This window comes from Saccostrea cucullata, unplaced genomic scaffold (assembly GCF_032062105.1).
Source record: "Saccostrea cucullata isolate Sc308-1 unplaced genomic scaffold, CSIRO_AGI_Scuc_v1 ctg3652, whole genome shotgun sequence".
Taxonomy (NCBI): Eukaryota; Metazoa; Mollusca; class Bivalvia; order Ostreida; family Ostreidae; genus Saccostrea; species Saccostrea cuccullata.
Window position 1 is genome coordinate 1 of NW_026932094.1, and position 16915 is coordinate 16915.

The 16915-nt window shown below is 34.6% G+C and overlaps 1 pseudogene; it reads right to left on the bottom strand.

Moving 5' to 3' along the window:
* Positions 1–555: 555 nt before the first annotated feature.
* LOC134234444 (uncharacterized) lies at positions 556–4199 on the bottom strand (annotated as a pseudogene).
* Positions 4200–16915: the final 12716 nt, after the last annotated feature.

The window sequence follows — 16915 nt, forward strand, 5'->3', positions numbered from 1 at the left end:
ATGTATTTACCTAATTGGCATACGTTGAAAACTTTCAATAATAAATGAGTTAATCAAAACAGATGAAAACAAGAAATTTTTAAGTACAGTAAAACGTATGATAGAGAAAGAATTTCCATAGTTTTGAACAATCAAATTGGCTTTTTATTATGATAAATGCTAAGTTGCTTGAAGCTGTCCTCTGTTAGTGCCCCCCATACACCTTTACATCTACTTATCAAAAATTAGAATTAAAAAAAAGAAGAAACGAATTAATGAACTTAAGCAATCGTCACTCTTTTTTTCAAGACCCTTTAATTTTCCCTTTTATTTTATCAAAACCTTAAATATTTAAAACGTCAAAATCTCAGGTCCTACTGTGACTTTATCATGAAAAAATTATCAAACCAGAATCTGTTTTTTATCATACCGATTATTCGAAGGAATATTGATCAGTCTTTACATTTTTTTTCAAAGTGCGTTAATATGGTCGATATTAACGCACTTTGAAAAAATTATTTTTTTCAAAGTGCGTTCTTGGTCCCAAATTTTAACGCACTTTGAAAATTTTTTTACCAAAGAGGACCATGGTATCTAGTAAATTTGAAAAGTGAGGGTCAATGTATCTTAGCACTGCATCACTCGACCAGTATCGAATCGCTTTGATCTGATCCACCGGCACACCGATCCTACTTAACCAGGTGGCTCCACCACGTCGAAAAGAATGACCCTTGATGTTACTGTCATCTATTCCTGCTTGTGCAAGTATGGAATGTAGCTTTTGGCGGAAAATGCTATAGGTAAAAACGGAACCTTTTCCTGTGATCTGCTCCTCTTGTAAGATGAAGGTAAGCCTGCAGGGCTGATGCCGGACATATTCCCCCATTAACTTGAGGAAGGATAACATTAAGCTCCCTTTCTCGAAACTGAATTGTCTTTGTATGTCGTAAGCAAAGTAGGTAGCCCCATGAACAAGGCATCAAATCCACTCTTCTGACATGTTTTGATGTCTCAAAAGGTCCTGTAATTGCAATGGTGCCTGGACGAAGCAGACCATAAAAGGCTATTAAACAAGCACACCAAAAGCCCAAGTCTTCAACTGATGAAAAGTCCAGGAAAGATCTCATCCGGAGAAGATGCGATGGTGTTATGGAATCAACGGAAATTGGGCGGTACCCAATTCTCTCTTAATACCCATGAGCAAATATTTCAACTGGTAATCCTCTGGAATGGGGTCTGGTAGATCACAAAGTTTCTGCATGTGTGGTATAATATTCAAGTATTGCTGAATTGAACAAAATCTGAAACACTTCACTTTTGCCAAGTAAGTCGCATATAACTGTAATGTTTTTGAAGTTGCTGGTAGTGGGGGCACACTGATATGGTCACAAAATTCCAGGTATGTCTTCATATGAGTGCGATAAGTGGAAGTTGTTGAGTTAGCCCATGCCTTTCTTTTCAAAGCGGATGCTTGGTCTTGTAGGGACTGTACAGTGAATCCACCTGGCAAAGACAAATGGTAATGACATATGAGACAACAATAGAAAAGTTATCGTGTTGTAGGGAAGGCACTAAGGAATACAGTTTTGTAAGTTGACCCGGCTCATGGAGACGGGAACATGCATCCCCAATGTTGTTTTGTTTGCCTGGTAAGTATTTAGCACTGATAACACAATTATACAGGGCAGATATCCAGAACAGAATGCGACACATGAACTGTACAAGGGGAATCCTGGAAGATCCTTTGTTAATCCACGACACTGCTGAAGAATTATCACTATGTATGATCACTTTACTATTCACAAAGTACTTACTCCACCTACACACAGACAAGAAAATAGCGATAAATTCTTTAACATTAATATGGGCCATGGCACAAGCTGGTAGATCTAATGGCCAATTAATGTAAAAGTAGTCTCCATTGTAGTATCCTCCACCTCCCTTGGAAGAAGCATCTGTCTGGAGTGAGGTGATGGGACGTGGATCCTGTATAGGACACGTGCCATTGAATATCGACATGAATGATATCCACCACTGAAGGTCTGCAAAGAAATCATCGGTGAGCAACACTTTATGATGTCTCTCAGTAACAGCATTCTTCAAATCCAACACTCTACGGAGAAAAGTACAACCACCACATATCACTTGGGAGGCCCAGTTGAGCTTTCCATAAGTGTTTCTAACTGTCTATCACTAGCTCGCTTTCTCCGAGGAAAAGTTCCCAATAAATTTTTGAAATTTTGTATTTTTGCTGAAGGCAAAGACAGAGTCATTGTCACTGAATCTACTACCACCCCCAGAAATACCAGCTGCTGGGAGGGACCTTCAACCTTGAACCAGTTAAAAGCAAAACCTAGTTTTCTAAGTAGGCTAAGAAGTGTATACAATGCTCTTGAACTATCATAAAAGTTTTTTTCCAAAAATCAAAAAATCATCAAGATAAGCGATTGCAGTATAACCATACACTTTCTTTAAAATTCTACAGACTGCACTACTAAGCCGTTGAAAAATTTGGGGGCTCTTAACAGCGCCAAAGGGAAGCTTAGTGTCATACAAATATGTTGGCGACGTAGCATTTACAAACTGCCATTTTAACCCAGTAGCACAATAGTTAGAGGGGTGAATGGGGACTGATCTATATGCAGACTGTAGATCTATCTTAGCAAGATAACAACCTTCACTAATGAGCTTGCTAACAACACGTAAATCCATGTATGAACATGAAGTATCTGACTGTACATAATCATTAATAGACATATGCAATGGGCGACTAGCATCTTGGATAAGCCTAACCTTAGAATGTGATTTAGGGATAGCTCCTAAGGCACTAATAATAGTAGGTTTGACACAAGTAGCCATATAATTTCCATTTGACAATTCATACAGTAACTGTTTCTCAACTTGTTCTGCATATTAAAAACATCACTGATAATTATCAACTTCACATGGGACAAGTCGCTGCTCAGCTCCCTCATCAATAATTCTAAAGCCCTCTTTTATCCCCTCGCATAAGAAGTTGCGATCAAAATCATCTTGTAAATAAAATTCCCAAACAGAGTATTTTAACCCTGAGGAGGAGTCAGAGCAGCAACCCGTCCCATTCCCTAGTTTTGGGTGAGACAGAGCATTATGACTTTGTGAATAACAAACAAAACAACAATGCTGCAATTTACAGTTGGTAAAGTCACATGTTTCCATATTAAATTTCCTGTAAATCTCTTTGCCTTCAGGTGTGAATGGACCACGTCGACTTCCTTTCTGCTTGGAGGTACCCTCCTTCTTAGCGTTAGTTCCCAATGATCCTTGCAGGGTCTGCATGGAAAGGCTGTTGGGTTTAGGGATCAGTTGAAAATCCTGAAGGTAAGGACGAGATACACCCCATCGAAAATTTTCCTTAAATTGCAGTTCCCTGTACTCACGGTCAAAGAGAAGGACACTACCTTTTACGTCTTGTTAATAAGCGATTAATGTATTTGGTATACTCCAGGTAGTCGCGACTCCCTGGTCATCCAGTTCCTGATTAATGATCATTTCCTGCATAATTGCGGCATTACCATAGCCCCACTGTTCGATGGACAGTTTATAATAGTCACGATCAAGCTTTTTGTTAATCTTCACTCCAGTGTTGGTAAGTGTGAGAAAATCCTCCTTCTCTTGTTGCATAATGGGGTCAAGCCAAACGTAGTTATGAACGAGTCTTACTTTCCCTTTATTACTGGATGGGCTCTGTGTAAATGCAGTAGAAACATAGAGAGGGGAACAAGTTCATAAGATTACTGAGGTCAACCGTACCTTGCGGGGGTTGTACATTCGATGTAGACTCAACTCCAGAAGCAGTCGCATGATTCTCAGGTGCGTGAGTTGTACTTGGCCTTTGGCTTTGGCCAGGGCTGTCTTTCTCTTGCATGGTCGCTATAGTCTGTTTGCAAGCATCAATATTCTGAAGGAGTTGCATCTTTCGTTTATGTAGTTCTAAGGTCTGGAGCTCCTTCTCTAGAATGAGTATTTCACTTGATATAGTTGGGGCTCTTGGGACTGCATGTATTTTCGGCGTGGTGGCCCGAACTTCCTCTGTTGATGTCGTTGTGGCCAAGCCGCCGGAGGCCACTAAATCTGCTTTGTTGTCACTCATTTCGTTTAGACGAGTCGTCGCACGATCTTAAAAGCTCAAGCACAGTCCGATCTCTTGGACGAAGATCGTAGGGGTGACCCTCCTGCATGGGAGAGAAAAAAAAGCTGCTCGCCGAATAGCTTGCATATATGGCGCCAAAAAATTAATTGCAAATACTACGCATGGCAATGAGCAAAGAACGATAACTCCCGCAAACCTGTGCATACAGGGACCGTGTCAAAATTTATTTTATCATAATAAAAACCACATCAATTTTCGAAGATATATTGATTGCAGCAAATTGAATTCCGAGTGTTGGAAAGCCATAAGCCAAACTTTGACCTGAAAATGTATTTCACATTACTTCTGCAAATGTTTCAATTTTAATTATTGTCTACGGAAATATTCACTGCAACAGTGTAGTTTTCGTGGTGCAAACTGCTTTCTTGTTGATGCAATTAATATAAGCCTACTTCAAGCTTAAAATGGATTCTTCTCGAGAGAATGATGCTTTAAAAATCTTAATCAAATGTAAATTGTGTCATTTTGATGCAAGTTTTTTTTAAAAATGAGTTTTGAGCATTGAAATAATGTGCATTATTCAGGGCTTTAAATGTGTAAAATCGAATAGATCCAAAACAGACACTATGTTCTGATGAACTTAAATCTCCAAGTTCTGTTTGTTATTACATGTGCATTAAATCGTATTTAATGTACATGTATTTGTGTTTTGTTTCCCTCACATTTCAAGCTTTACCTGTGACTCTCCATTCTGTTTGTTGTAACTGTCCATTCTTTTTGAAAATCTGTCCATTCTTAAAAAGAATGGACAGTTTTCAAAAGAATAACACTTACAGGTGACTTAATGGATTGTTAGGGGCGTTAGCTCAACACTAACACCCCTACTATTGTTATTGTGATTTAAATTCAAGACATGTGGTTAAGGTTAACCTATTCAAAGGTTTAGGGTAGAACCAGTTTTATGAATAAAATTGGCAGTAAACAGGAAATTGCTATAGTCTGTTTCTTTTGAAAACATGTCCTGTCTTTCTTAAAGACTTTCATGATTTTCAACAGAAAAAGGGTGGCTAAAGGAGGGGGTGTTAAAAAAACAATATATCTTATACTTTTCGGCGAAATTTATAGCTCACTAGTGACCGATTCGCTGGTAAAAAAAAAAATGTGCACAACAAGTTGCTGTCCTTTAAAAAAGGACTGAAATACGTGGACCGCATGCATGTGTTTCTAACCGAAATTCAATTTAAGAAAATTTCTATGTGTAGTGAATATTCATGTAGGTTTGTTTACATTTTCTACAATAATCTGCCTATACTTATGACTGATTGTAGTCTCTAAGCAAAATTTTAAATTTTACCTCCGATTAGCCTTTGGTTTTGTCAGTCTAAAAAATCGGGATATTTTGATACATGTAACCCATAACGGCCAGGACTTGACACCTGTTCTGGATTTATTCGGAAGAAAATCATGGGAAAAATAGATCTGATGGTACACGTGTAGCACGTTTCTGTAGTACGCAATTTTTTTTTGTGGGAAATCCCCCCCCCCTCCCCCATTAAAAACCGTTGCTACAGACATCTATCAAACGGTATTTGGATTGCTGAAATAGCAGATTATTTTGCGAGCCTTCATGCTTAAAACTAATGGCGGTGAAAACTTGTTCAATCTTTTAAAAGCTAGAACTAGTCGTTGAATGACGGTTTTTATTCAAGTTGTTACATATGTAAGTTACATGCATCTATATAATGCAAGTTCTTCCTACTTTTTACTTTTTGCTTGTGCCATAGAATCAATGTTTAGTTTGTATATAAAAGTATTATTTATATATAAGAGAGAAATCCGGATCCGCCAATGAATATATAAATACGATATGCGGATTTAAAAGCGCGATTTGCCGATGAATGGCATATTCGAACAGAGCGAATTATTCTACGGGCAAGTTGCCTAAGAGACGAACTTTATAGCATTCTCGCTCATGCGTAGCCTGTCGTATGCCCATGTCATCCGGTTTAACCTCGCTTATATATTTCCTGCGTGGACCTCAGGGTCCACGCAATAACCTTTGTTTGCCTTATATCGCTATTGTTATAAATGCGCACAGAGGATCTTACCACGAGGAACTGACCAATCGTTAAATGAATAGCGACGTTCACACCAAATACATGTTTACATTTTACTTCGAACACGTGGTTCAGATCAATCTACGATCATGTTAATGGACTGCAAAATGAAAAAAGTTCTTACGAACAAAATACAAAGATAAGAAACTATGAAAGATGTTACGGGCGTTCTTAATTTGTTGTTAAATGGAAAAAAATGTTTAATAAAAATGTAGTTTGCGTCTAGTTCAGAACACCACCGCTCCAAGGGTAAGGAAAACGAGCAGCATCTCATGCATTTAGATGGACAAAAGTTTGGTTAAGTTCGTGATCACGTGTTCAGCCAGGGAATTCACCTGGCAATTGTATTCACCGATAGTACAACAAAGGAATTAATACATGCGAGAATCGCCTTTTGAGATTATGACTTTCAGAAACCTAGACTTCCGCCGCTTATTTAACAAATGCATTGTTTGTCATATTGAGCATGAAAATAACATTTTTAAAAATGCTTTTCATTTACCATAAGGTTTTCCTTTTTTCAAGCGTAAAATTCCTGTAGTATTCGTAGGAACCCATAATGCAATACTCATTCAGCTGATTGGTCAGTTAAAATATGTGGTGCTTCATTTGCTAATAAAAAGTCCCGGTTCCCATGCAAAAATATTTATCCAAAAAAGAAATTTTAATTTTTATGACTGCAGAAAATTGTATTATATAGAAAACTTATTTAAGTTTGAATGAATGTCGGAGAGATTGATTGATTGAAGTACATTTCTACAGACATTATCAGCTGATTCTAGGGTGGTGAAAAGTTGAAAACTGAAACGCAACATAACTTTTCTTTTTACCATGCCTCCACGTGCTAGTCACTTCCTAGCCACATTTCCGTGAATAATTTACCCTAACTCGCTAAAGTCTCGCTAACTCTCGCCAGATCCACTGCCAGAGCTACTCTGAACTCATGGGTTTTATAATTTGCAGAACACCAAAAATAAAAGGTTCCGAACACATTAGTAGGGGTGACTAAGCTATAGAATGGACAACACAAACAAAAGGTTTACGTCACAATCATGTTTTAATTATAAGGACAGGTAACTCAAGTTTGAAATGACCAACTAGTTTCCGATTTATGAGTTATCATTCATTGGAATGTATAAAGACTGGTGAATGTTTTAGTTGGTATTGTTATTTACACAAAAGGGTTCTTAAATTGAATAAACACAAAGTCAAATATATCTATATCTTGATATAAAATATAAATCAATATGCTTATAGTTTTCTTAATTAAAAAGTGTGCATCAAATACAATGTCAATACCTTTACAATAATTCATTCAGTACATTAATGAATGATAAAGTCACAAAGACTGCATTGAACACAAACAAATTGTAAAATATTATAAGCATAACACATGTAACCTGTTTGATTGAAATATATGTTTGACTGAGGGACTTTTAGATTCTTATTACATCAGATACCTAAACTACCAATACCAAATTACAGGTGGGAAGAATCTCTCAGAGATTAATATTTATCTAAACAAATATTTAAAGCCTCTCAAAACACAAAAAGTGACCTTATTTTGAACAACATACTGAAAAAGAAGAAATTAAACCCCCTTCCCAAACATAGATAACTGTGCAGTTTTATCCAATTTGACCACCAAAATGTCCCAAGTGACTTAAAATCGAAATATTTGTGTTCCCAAAAAAGCCAAATTATCTATTTATCTCACCAGAAGAGGGATTGCAAATAATTGCCGAAACTTCTCTTTTGAGCTCCAAAAGTTTTAAAGAGCATAATTGATGTTCTCTGGGGGTATTTAGTCTTATATTCTAAACATTTGCGTTGATTTTTATTTTCACACAATCAAATAGGTTTAAAAACCTATTCATTCCATTCAATTTTGCTCGGAAAGAATTTAAATTTTCAAACAAGGTAAATTTCTGCATACTTGCACGTACTCAAAGACGAATGTGAAATCTTACGGGAAAATAAATATCACGTTAATTTATCGTGAAGGGCAAGGTAACAAATCACAGGATTTTAATCCTTCTGGAATAATAAGTGAGCTGGTAAATGTTGAACACTGTTCCGTTTTCTAAGATATTTTTAACGTAAAATACGTGAAATACACACATGTATACACTGAACCTAACTCCTAAGTTTGAAGAATAAATGCATATACAATAAATAATTCCTTAATTAATTCATGTTTAATGATGCATAATTGAATTCGAATTGCGTAAATTTCATGTAAATATCTCGTCAGACTTTTACGCAAAGTGTCAACGACATAACGTACCCTCAAAATGAAAATTTATATAGAAAAATCTCTAAGGAGTAAGACCCCCACAAGCTCTGATAACTGCAAGACATCCTTTTCTCATGGATACCATGTACTCCTGAATAGGAAATTGGCCAATCTGCAGCCACACCTACCGTTTGGATCTTTCTAAACCGTTGAAATTGTGTGAAGGGGGGGGGGGGGCTTTGACATTCCTTAAAAAATCCAAAATGTGACCAATGGATTTCAGATCTGGTGATTAGCCAGTGCATCACACAAATACCTTTCGGTCAATATCCTTTGGCGTTTAGCACGTACATTGTAAGTGTACCGCTTTAAGGATTATTCTGACTGTTTGATATATGATATTTATGGCACGCCAAATTCACAAAAATGAGCTAAACCTACTTTCACAATTGATAAACTAGGTTTATCGACTGTAAACTATAGTTTACAAACCGTAAACTGTAGTTAACGATTCGTTAAGTATAGTTTTCATCTGTAAAACTGTATTTAACGGTTGTTTACTAAAGTTTTTCGATTGCTAATCTAAGTTTATCTGTCTATAATAAGCGTTAACCATTGTTAACAATAGATTTTGTTGATAAACATAGATTCACGTTTGTAAACTATAATTTACGATCGTTAACTATAGTTAAGAGTTGTCAACCATAGTTTACAAATTGTGAAACTGTATTTATCAGATAATCTATGTTTTGCGATCGCAAATGATTGTTTTTGCTGTTTGGTATAGTTTACGGTTGTGAAACATAGATTATCGCGTTAACTACGGTTTACAGATGTAAAATATAGATTAACGTTGTTAACGATAGTTAACAGTCCGTAAACTATGGTTTACAACCGATAAACCTAGTTTAACGACTGTGAAACTATGATTACCTCATTTTTGTGAATTTGGCGTGCTAAATCTAGTTTCACAATTGATAAACTAGGTTTATCGACTGTAAACTATAGTTTACAAACCGTGAACTATAGTTTACAATTCGTTAATTATAGTTTTCATCTGTAAAACTATATTTAACGGTTGTTAACTATAGTTTTCGAATGCTAATCTAAGTTTATCTGTCTGTAATAAAACGTTAACTATAAATTTTGTTGATAAACATAGATTCACGTATCTAATTTGTAAATTTACGATCGGCAACTATAGTTAAGAGTTTATAAACCATAGTTTACAAATTGTGAAACTGTATTTATCAGATAATCTATGTTTTGCGATCGCAAGTGATTGTTTTTTATGTTAAGTGTAGTTTACGGTTGTGAAAGATACATTATCGCGTTAACTATGGTTTACAGATGTAAAATATATATTAACGTTGTTAACTTTAGTTTACAGTCCGTAAACTATAGTTTACAACCGATAAACCTAGTTTATCGACTGTGAAACTATGTTTTGCTCATTTCTGTGAATTTGGCGTGCCATAGATATTTGCCGTGAGCACCAATATCTTATCTTATTCTTACCAATTGATATGTTTGTTTGAATGTTTCAAAATTGTTTCAGGACAATGAAACAATCACAACCAAGTTGTGACACAAAACCTTGGGCTTATACGAAGATCCAGATCACTTCCGGTTTGGTTAAATTTGGTCTCAAGTGCATGTTCAAATTGAGAAAGCTGGCGATGAAAATGACGCACAATCTATAGAAAATGTGTTCGAATGGGGTTTATACTAGTCGATAATCTTTAAAGTAATACGAAGAACAAATAAACACTAAAATAAACAAGAGGCCCCACAGGCCTTACAAGTCACCTGAGTATAACGGAACAACTTTCAAACAACTGAATTTAGTTCATGTTGTAAACCAGAGGACCACAAATTCACAATTTTTAAAGAGGCATGCTTGTTTTCATAACTACTGTATACACTTAGCATGCTTCCATTGTTTACTTAAAATTTAATCTCTACCCAGAATTATCGTTCCACTTATACGTGTTGTAGCGAAGCGAACGATAACTCTGGGTAGAGATTGCTTAAAATGCACACCAAAGTGGCGAACTCTGCAATGTTAATTTGTTTTATAATCTTATATCTTCGAAGTTTATAATTGTGTTTGGAAAAGCATAAATCATGACATTTCAAAAATTTATATCCAAATGTATTATGCATATTCAGTTTATACAGATAAAAGCATTTTATTGAAAATAATCAAATTGAGAAATATCCAGACATTCTGAACGTAAAAGAAGAATACTTCTGTTCTATTTAATCTACAATGTTAGATACAAAACAATGTGTTTTTTTTCCAATTTACTAGTATTACCGAAATCTGCATCTCTAATGGCAGGAGACTAACGAGTTAACTGAGATTGAAAATACCTTTTTCGCTACCTGATAGTTGAGACGGTTGGATCCACTAAACAAACTTCTATCGGATTAGTGATATAGACTCGAGCTGAGCTCGGCAACAAGAGCAACGAGTAGGTCTTCTGTTAGAGCTGTGGGCAGGGAGAGAAGTGACCTTGGGTCAAGGTCATACCATATCGTAAGGTCACTCATAAGCATATATATTAAAATACCAGGAGGTACATCAGCGTATCAAAGAAAATGCATTTCCACGTTATAACCATCAGTTGTGCACCCACCCCCATGAACCAATGGCTCTGAGGCCATTTTTAAAATTTTGGAAATTGAATCATAAATTTTATTTCATTATAAATGGTCAGATTGTATCAAAGAGCAGATTTCGAAGCATTAATTTGTTTTCAGACTATTTACCCCTCTCCCCTTAGTACTTAGTACCCCTAACTCAGGGGCCTTGGAATTACCATTTTTGGAAGTGGCACCTTTCTTCATCAAGATATGTACTTAGATCATTGGCATAAAACCCAGGAGCAAAGGAAAGGATTTTCAATGAATTCATGCATTTTCACAAAATGTATAAGAGCACCGCCTAACATCAGACTCCCTGGCCCAGGGGCCCTGAAAATACAGAATTATGGATGAAGCATCCTTCCTCATCATAACTATGTACATAATTCATTATTGGTTTAATACCCAGAAGCAGCGGAGAAGAATTTTATGCATTTTCACTACATTATCAATGTATCTTGATGAGTTCAAATTTGTACAATTTATCTTTTGCCTCAATGATTTTTGACGATATTGTGGCATTTCAATTCTTTTAATGGTATTGTTTAAGATCGGGTACGTGCTGCATTAAATCAATGATTCAAACGAGATTTTCCTGTTAAAATTATTGATTGAAACTTGCTGGGTAGCTCAATAATGACAAACTAAATTAGTGGGGTGACAAGACCGTCAAAAGTTTGAATTAAATGCACCACCCTACGTATACCATACGGCTTATTTTTGCTTTTTGGTCAAATACATTGTCAATCAATAATTTTAGCCCGGTCGAAGAAAATTCTATGGTCAAATTTTAAAATTATGGGAGATTAAAGATCAACGAATGAAATTACCAGAACCATTGTACATAATAAGAAAAGTTTCAGGAATTCCATAAAATATTGTAAATTTGTATAGGAATTTTATTTATTCTGCAAAATACTGATGTCATACAAAAAAAAGAACAAAAATGTGAAATTAAAGGTTTCTTAAAAGTTTTTTTTCAATAACAGAGATATCTCTCCAGCATAGAATGATATCTCTTCAACTTATAGAGATATCTCTTTGACTAGATAGAATATCTTTATACCTTAGAGAAATATCTCTTTTTGTAAGATGAATATCTCAATATGTCTTTTACTTAGAGAGATATCTTCATAAAGCGAGAGAGATATCTCTTCAGACGAGAGAGATATCTCTTGGAACAAGGTTAAAAGAGATATCTACCTTAGTTCAGAGAGACATCTCGTTACATTTTCAAAAAGAGATAAATATCTTTTTATGCTAAAGAGATATCTCTTGTAATAAAAGAGATATCTCTTTCCAGTGATCCTAAAAATGAAATAATTAATACTCCCCTTTAAAACAAAATCGAACAGGTACAAGTCTCTGGAATAATTTTGCTGTTATAAGAAAAAAAAACTGAGCATGGAATACCCAAATAAACTTTATAAAAGGGCTGGTGGGTTGTGGCCATTTTTAGACTATCTTGATCTCCTTTATTAGAAGAGCTCCAAATAAAGATATACAAAAATGATCAAATTTTAAAACTAAAATGTATGATTTTTTTTTTGCCAAATGATAGTTTACAGCTTAAGATATCATATCTAATGAATTAAGTTAAATTCGAAAAGTCTGATGGTTAATTTGTTGATCCCCAGCCTCCTTAATATTAGGAAACTAAAGTAAGCATAAAATCTCAAATGTAATTGACACAATTTGACGCATGCAAATGTTCTAAACAAACTCCCGCTGAATCTCCATGGCCGAATCGGCGAAAACCAACAGACAATCAATTAACATATGCAATTTTTAAATACTTTATTATATAAAGTTAATTTTTGTAAGTAGATTTTGAAAGGAAAGGATCATAATACATGTAGATGTAGACTACATTGAAATGAAGGAAGACGACTCATAACTTTGTGTAAAAACTGTCGGATGAAAATATGGATATTTTAATAAGAAAAAGAAATTAGAATAGAACTAAATCGTCGCTCATATTCAGGAATACCTATCTACATTATACGTATAATAAGGCCAATGTCTATTCGTCAAGACATTAAAAAGCAAAAAAGTTAGTATCAGGTTTATCAAAATGGTAGGTGTTATTTCAATAGTGATTAAAATGAGGTGGTACGGTGTTTTGAAATGTATTTTCAACTTCTTTAAAATGATCATTCAAAAGTAGTCGTAATTTTAATAGTAAACTCAATATATAAATTCAAAATGTTGGAGAACATAAAGAACAATTAATCCTTGTATTTTTTAATAGTGAAGTTATTTCGATAAGTCTTGCAATGAGGTTTTAGTATTAATTATTAGCAACTATCAAAATAATTATTTAAATCACGTTTGAAATCATTATTTCAATGCTATTGAAAACCTTAATTCAAAAGTTGACATTATTTCAATAGTGGTTGCAACCTATGTTTGGCATTGAAATGCACTCTTAACCACTATTTGAAATTATGATTTCAAAAGTGGTCGTATTTCAATAGTGTTGGCAACAGTGCAGACTTGAACAATCTGATGGCGGATCATTGACGGGCGCGTTTGGCGAATGATACTCTTGTTTAAAAAATCTCTAAGCGGCACGATTTTAATAATACAAAGTTTGGCTATACAATGATCAACTTTGAGGAATGATTACTTGGGTAGAACTCACGTGACTATCAGTATTTTAAATAATTTATTCCACAAGTGGGTTCAACATAGTTCATACAGGTAAATAGCTCTCGTTTCCTATAGGAAAAACATTGAACTTTTTATACATTTTTACTACTTCAGGTACCAGCCTAATCTTGTACAAACTCCCAACTTTCACATGAGTAGTATAAATATATAATGTGTCTTTTGTCATTTGCAAAAGTTTACAATGTTAGGTTCATAGTAAACAAAAGCTTAGAAATGAATGACCGTTCACAATTTACTATAGAATATCACAAATGTCGGCTGACCCCTACGACATTGTATGGCTTTGCTCTTTGTATATTCATGACTTTCAGTGGTAAAATTTGTTGAATTGTATAGTTTAGATATCAATTACGGAAGCGTATTCTAGTGCCACTTGGACACTTTATTTTTTTTGAATTTCTAAACTTTAATCTGTAAATTTTACACTTTAATCTCTAAAATTTACACTTTATTCTGTAAAACTTACACTTTCATCTGTAAAATTTACACATTAAAGTGTAAATTTTACACTTTAATCTATAAATTTTACGCCTTAATATGTCAAATTTACACCTTGATCTGTCAATTTTACACTTTAATTTGTTTAGTTCACATAGTCAATTTGGCAACTTCATACATCCTAAGTAACAAATTTTAAAGCCAACAAACCATGAATCATGTTTGATAAAATTTAATTCAATTTCTGATTTTTTTTATTTAACAATTGATGCAAATAATAAGCAAATTAGTATGACTGATAACTAGTAAGATTTAGAAGATTATGAAAAAGAGCAAATCAAACACACATGTATATATTCTCAATGAATATGATATTGATATCATCATAAGCAAATTCGTTTGATTTTTTTTAAAATAACCAATTAATATTTTATTTAGTAAAGTATATGCATATATAAATAATTAAAGTATATAAGTTTATATTAACTAGTGTTAATTGTAACGGGGGCCGTTACAGATGTTCCTCCAAACGCTTCCCAAATCCCTTTTTGTGCCTTATTCCTGTAATACGTTTTTTTTATTTGCTCAGTATCGAAGGATTTAATTTAAGAATATAAAAGTTACACTGATATCAACTATATATCATTTAACGTTTCGCATTCACGCGCATGCATATGCAAGATGATCATGGCATGTTGGCTAAAGAATTCCTGAGAATAAAAAGAAAATAATACAGATATAAATGTTACTTCTATTCAAGTATTTTAATAATTTTACGCATTGCGCATGCACACGTGCTTGCATGTCCATACATTTAATTTTTATAGTAGCATAATGTAGGAATCTATTACACCTATTCATATTCTAAAGCTCTTTCATCCTGATTTATTGAGAATTAAGAAAGTTAAAGGCATTTAAATTTTAAGCCAATCAGGTTGCAGCGCACGTGCATGTACGTGCTTTCATGATAATTCTTGTATATCGTGTAGAAACTTCTAATATATGACTGTATTCAAAATTTAAAAATATTTTGTCAAAAAGCAAGAAAGATATTGAGACTTCAGTTTCAGCCAATCAGAGCGAAGCACACGTGCATGAGCGTGAGTTCATGATAATTTGATCATGTCCTGTTGTCTATAATACTAAATATATACTTACATTATAATTTTCAAAACATTTCATCAAAAAATAGAAAAGTTACGGTTACATCTATTATATTGGTCATTTCACGTGTTGCACGTGCGCGCAAAATGACATTGATTCTGCAAATCTACATAACATGTCTACTTACCCTAAAAAAAGTTTTACCTACATCAGATGAACAGTTCACAAGACCATTCGCGGACAAATAAGTACCCAGGAAGAAAAAAAATAACTAGATACGATCTCTTTGCGAGCAACGAGTAGGTCTTCCGTTGATTTCTCGATAAGATACGATGTGATTTTGACTGAGATACACGTAAAAAAATGACATAAAGTTTTCCTTCATTAAATCTAATTTTTCTGATTTATATAACAATATCTTGAACATCTAATGTCCAATATGGCTAATTAAAATACTCCCCCTTTTTCGAGAAGTAAAAGCAGCAAAGATATAGCATTTTGGCCCCTTGCGACCCCTTTTTGCCCAACATATTTAAGCAAAATTCTAGAAAATGTTATTGCAAATCATAAAGATGAATATCTTTGCTTCTGTAATGTATCACAAAATATTGATCATGAAAGAGTTAAAGATGAAAGACTTTTGGCCCCTCTGAGACCCTAATTTGAGGAGTCAGTCCCTTTTTCATCATATCAAATGAAAGGTTTTGTAATTTCAAAGACTTTTTGTTAAACACCTTGTAACAAACTGAAATTCTTCATTATATTGTAAATATATTCCTTTGGTTCACCCTTTCGGTAATTTGTGTAATAATCCTGTGGGGAGCCCCTAAATTCCTTTAGTTCCCATGGTAACATAGCAGCCCTGTGGGGAGCCCCTCTTTTTACTTTAAATAGTAAGGTGAAAGCGTGTTCTGGGTAGTATCCGGGAAAAACATCATCCGATAGACGTGTTCGTCTAGTGCTACCAGGGGGCCTGTCTATAGAAAACCACTTGGGTCTTGTGCCTTATTTTCATGCCTTCAAGTCTCTCTACAGAATGATACAGAGTATTTAAACTGTCGGGTACTGAAATTCTTTATTGGAGAGTAGCCATTTTCATGTTATGGTGTGTGACAGAGACCGTAGCGTGTGAGCGATCTATGGCGGCCCGTACGACACATCTCTAAAACCAGTTTTGTGAGTTATATCACCGGGCGGTGACCCACGTTGAACATTTCATTATCTGATTTAAAGTTATTATATGAACGAAACATTGTGAAAGTTTGAGAATTATTAATATTGTGAATTTGGAGATAATTCTGAATATTTAGTTTCATTGAAAGACATTTCAAACTGTTCAGCCTGGCGTCGGACCATTGTCTCTGGAACCCGAGAGGAACCCAGTGTGCCACGCAGCCCTTTTTAATAAACATTGTTCCGTGCAGCCATACTAAATGGAAACCGGAAAAATCTATTTTTTAAGGATTTCTGCACTTACGGAAGGACCAGGGCAAACGGAACCAATTCATACTAAAGGCACATGCGCACTGACTGACGTGGACCAGGACTATTAATAAAGACATTTTCAATTTATTTTATTTTGTACAT